We start from the raw sequence: 4,912 nt of genomic DNA, 5'->3' as shown, positions 1-4,912 counted from the left end.
AGAAACAGGAAGTTGCGTCAGAGGAGAGCGCGAGCGCGAGCGCGGCTTGTCCGAAACGGGAGCCAATTGACGAGGCAACATCGCTGTAGTAGTGCCCCGTAAAAGTACGCAAGCATATACATGTAGTTGCTTTTGACAAATATCTATAGGGGAACCTCTGTGAAAGATGCGCTTTTGTATTAGCCGAAGACGATGAGCCGTGTCATGAGGAATCTGTATTTTCATAGTAGAAAAAGTTGCTATCCACTGCGATAAAGTCGGATAAAATACGTTTTGTGATTGGTTGAGCCAGATGCCGCTCCCGCAGAAAGAAGTAACTGAGATGGGCGGCCTGGGGATATTGTGTAAGTTAAAGCTCGCGCACAATCTAAAGCATGCAGTCGACGTTGGTTATCGTCAACATGAGCAGGTGGACAGAGAACGGGAAATATTATGGATGGATTTAAATGAAATGGAAACACCACCTTAGGAAGAAATTTTGGCTATGGTCGAAGGAGTATCTCATTATGCAATATTAGACTAACCCCTCTGTTTACTAAGCCGTGCGGCAAGAGCGGCTTAATAAATATGTGGGCGGGGGCGGTAAGTGAGTTATAGTAGCCATAAGACCAGGAGTATGAAACGCTTACCCTACCCTCCTTGCATTCGTAATCATTACTGCATTTTATATTTCTGGTCTTATGGCTATTAGAGCTCACCCCTGCTGCAGTGCAACATCAAAGTGAATGGGCAGTGTTGTAGTGAATGACATGGGGATGGGGACAAAGTACAAACTTTGTCCCTGTCTGTGTCATTTTCTACTTTGAAGCCTGCTAATGAACTGGACAGTTATTTATGTTTGTGATGCAGACAATGATATTCTGATTTTTTTTTTTTTTTTTAAACAAGCAAACATGCTGGCCACCACAAGCAAACCTTGCATGAGGGATCCTATACATTCCTGTTAGCAGCACATCTTCTAAGAAGACATCTATTGCTGGAAGGACTGTGGAAGATAGGAGAGCTAGACTGAATCCTGAGATATTTGATGACTTACTGATCCACAGATTAAAAAATCATACCAGTGCTTCATAAGCTATATTTCTCCCCCACTAGGGCATACAGAGTGGGTTGTATTTTGTAGCCCTGGACATTTTAACAGGGTGGATTAGGATTCCTTGGGGTAGTAGAAGTCAGCTATGGCTGAGACTTGCTGCGGGAGCTGGAGTTAGGGGTGTCTGCCTGGGTGGACCCACCAGTAGGCGTGGCAGATAGTGGAGCGCTGCCCTCAGCAGCTGTGCCTTCCAGTGTAGGTGGGAGGGGGCTGGTCTTCCACGTTTTCTTCCTCCTCCAGTGAGGGCATGTCCCTCCACCTGTCCTCTCCCTCCTTAGCTGTGGGGGAGGAACTAGCACCTCCCAGAGCCCTGGGTCCAGAACTACTTCCTCCAGCACTGCCTCCTGCGTTGGCTGCTGTGGAGCGTGTTGTAGGTTGCCCTCATCGTGTTCTGACTGGTCTCTGATAAGAGGAAAATTTGACAGAAACAACAAGAAATATTTCTTCACAGAAAGAGTGGTAGATGCTTAGAATGTCCTGGGGGGGGGGGGGGGGGGATAAAAATGTTGATAGAATTCATAAAGAGAGGGAATAAATGCAAAGTACATAAGAATAGCCATACTGGGTCAGACCAATTGTCCATCCAGCCCCGTATCCTGCTTCCAGCAATGGCCAAGCCAAGTCACAAGTACCTGGCAGAAACCCAACTATCAACACTACTGCATGCCACCAATCCCGGGTCAAACAGCAGCCTCCCCCATGTCCCACCTCAATAATAGTCTATGGACCTTCCCTACAGGAACCCGTCCAAACCTTCTTCAAAGCCAGGTATGACAGCTGCCGCTACCACATCCGTTGGCAATGAGTCCTAGAACTTAACTATTCCCTGGGTGAAAAAATACCTCTTCCTACCTGTCTGAAAAAGCATCTCCATGTAACCCCACCGCGTGTCCCCTGGTCTTTGCACTCCTTGAATGAGTGAAAAATTGACCCACCTCTACCCCACTCAAGACCCTGTAGACCTCAATCTCATCCCCCCTCAGCCGTCTCCCCTCCAAGCTGATGAGCCCTAACCTCAGCCCTTCCCAACATGGGAGCAGTTCCATTCCCCTCTATCATCTTGGTCGCTCTTCCCTGAACCCCCTTTAACTCGGCCATATCCATTTTGAGATACAGCGACCAGAATTGAACACAACACTCAAAGTGAGGTTGCACCATGGAGTTCACAGAGGCATCATAATTCCACTCACAGCAAGACTTTCACATTACAAAAAAGCACGGGGGGGTTAACCTGCATGAAAGAGCAGTTGTAACCCTAAGGAAAAGAGACAGTAACCTGCACAATTCTAACAACCTTACTGGACAGATGGGCCAAGCTTGTCTGTGTCTTTGCTGTTATTTAAGGGGGGAAGCAGTGGTGCAGGTAGGACTGACTGGGCCCTAGGTGGAAAAATTGGAGATGGCCCTCCCTTTAACTTCATCGTTCCCAGGGTACTGGGGACTGAGGAGGGAGGCAGATTTCTCAAAGCTAACATACATTGCTTTGGTCCTAGTGTCTCCTGCTTTTGTCAGCTCTCTCCAGGGTCTCCTGGCCTTTTGACATTTCTTCACTATGTCTACCGTCCATTTATCCTGTGTCCCTATCTTACTCTGTCCAGCATACCCCTCTGTGTCCCTCCCCTTGTGTCCAGTATTGTCCCTCTGCTTCATCCACTGCCAGCATCTCTTGTGTATCTGTCCCTCCACATATCCAGATTCTCTCCTCTCTTGTCCCTCTTTCACCCCCACCTCTGCCCCCTCCCTCTACACTTCCTGGTCTGGCATATTTCTCCCTCTTTTTGTTAGTCCAGCATCTTGCGCACTCTCTCTTCTGTCTGCTCCCTTCCCCCAGTCCAGCATCTGTCCCCTTTCTTCCTCTTTGGTCCAGGTCAGTCTCTTCCCCCCCCCCCCCCCCCCCCCACTGCCTACCTCTCTCCCCTTCTCTTCCCCATTCACTTTGCTCTGGGTCTTCTCTCTAGCATTCAATGCTGCCTCTGCCAACAATGGGCTGCAGTGTTTGGAGAACGGGGGGGGGGGGGGGGGGGGGTGTGGAGGGTGCAATTTTAAGCAGCCCCTACCGTTAGGTGGCTCTGGGCATTTCGCCAGGCTCGCTTAATGGTAACAATGCTCCTGGGTGGTGGGTGGGAGATAAGGCATGGTAAAAGTCGGGCTTTTATTGCACATTCATATACCACATAAGTCACCAACCTATGGTATCATAGTATATGCATAATGCTCCTTCAAGGGTCGTATCAAGTCACTATACCACAAGTAGGCAGGCAAATCTTTTAGTGCAGCATGCAAAACATAATGTAAGTTCAAAGGACTGCAGCTTCCATTTGTAACGGAGTGTATGCCTCCGTCTCTTGGAACCAGTCCCCTAAATGGCGTAATAAGCAAGCCATATTCTCAAGTTTAACATCTGGTACTCCCAGCCCACCGCTTTTCCAGCTCCCCACTAGGTTCGAATAGCGTATCTGAGGGATTTTTTTTTTTTTTTTTGGCCAGAAAAATTTGGAAAGTAAGCTTTGTAAAGCCACTTGTAACCATTCGCCTCCACATACCCTCCTCTCCTCCTTCCTGTACACATTAATTGATTTGATTTGCTTACTTTATTTTTTGTCTATTAGATTGTAAGCTCTTTGAGCAGGGACTGTCTTTCTTCTATGTTTGTGCAGCGCTGCGTATGCCTTGTAGCGCTATAGAAATGCTAACTAGTAGTAGTAGTAGTGAGCAACTTGCAAGCAGCTTTATGCCACCGTCCCACGAGTATTGGGATGCAAAGCAGTGGCCCTATGCTCCTGGACTGCATCTTAAAGGGGCTGGACAACTTTACTTCAAGGTGACCCCTCCCCCTGGCCTACCTTTCAATAATCCCTAGTCCAGTGATTCCCAAGCATGTCCTGGGTGAACCCCAGCCAGTCAGGTTTTCAGGATATCCAAAATGAATATGCATGAGATCAGTTTGCATACACTTCTTCCTTGGTATGCAGATATATCTTATGCATATTCATTGTGGTAATGGTAAATTAGTTTTCTATCCCGCTATTATCTCACAGTTCTAAGTGGGTTACAACTTTTAAGAAAGCCAGTTTCATTTAACTGGGAAGGAGAGACATAATAAATTTAGTACTTAAAAAGAAAATTAGTAAATCAATGGTTAAAAGAAAAATAGTAAATCAGTGGTTAGTGTGGGATACATATTTCTGAAACAAAAGGGTTTTCAAATTTTTCCTAAAAAGAATATGAGAAGATTTAAATATAGGTGAAATCATAATCCATAATCCTGCTGCTTGAAATGCCAACCCTAATTCACAGAAATGTAATCTCTTTTTACCTTTTGATGATGGAAAAGAATAACCTACAGTACCAGTACATCTTGTTCTCAAAGCGTAAATGAATATAAAATGTGGATATAGATAGTCTGGTGCCAAGCCATGTAAAAGTTTAAAGAGAAAGCATGCCAGTTTGAAATAAATTCTAGCTTCATTAGGCAACCAGTGTAATGATAAATAACTGGGAGTGATTCTATCAAATTTAGACAGTCCGAAAATCATTCAAACTGCTGTATTCCGTATCGTGGATATCCTGAAAACCTGACTGGCTGGGGTTCACCCAGGAGAGGTTTGGCAACCCCTGCCCTAGCCCTAGTGGAGTCACAGGAGTGTTCCCCAATCGCTGTTATCCTAGCAAAGAAGCCCTTATTCAGAAACATGACCCCCCCCCCCCCCCTATCGGCAGTACCACTAGACTACCAGTAGGGGTCGCTGGTGCCATTTTGAACTTGGTGCCAGCTAGGACAGAAGCGACTAGGGATTGCTCCTGCCTGACTCCGTTAGG

General features: G+C 46.5%; 1 long non-coding RNA gene across 1 annotated transcript in view; it reads right to left on the bottom strand.

Annotated features, from left to right (window-relative positions):
- Window positions 1-4,912, bottom strand: part of LOC115469226 — a 133,069-nt gene that overhangs the window by 23,133 nt on the left and 105,024 nt on the right. The window lies entirely within an intron of this gene.

The sequence above is a fragment of the Microcaecilia unicolor genome, chromosome 4 (genome assembly GCF_901765095.1).
Source record: "Microcaecilia unicolor chromosome 4, aMicUni1.1, whole genome shotgun sequence".
NCBI lineage: Eukaryota > Metazoa > Chordata > Amphibia > Gymnophiona > Siphonopidae > Microcaecilia > Microcaecilia unicolor.
Note: the sequence above shows the minus strand (reverse complement) of the source record. Positions and strands in the feature narration are given on the sequence as shown.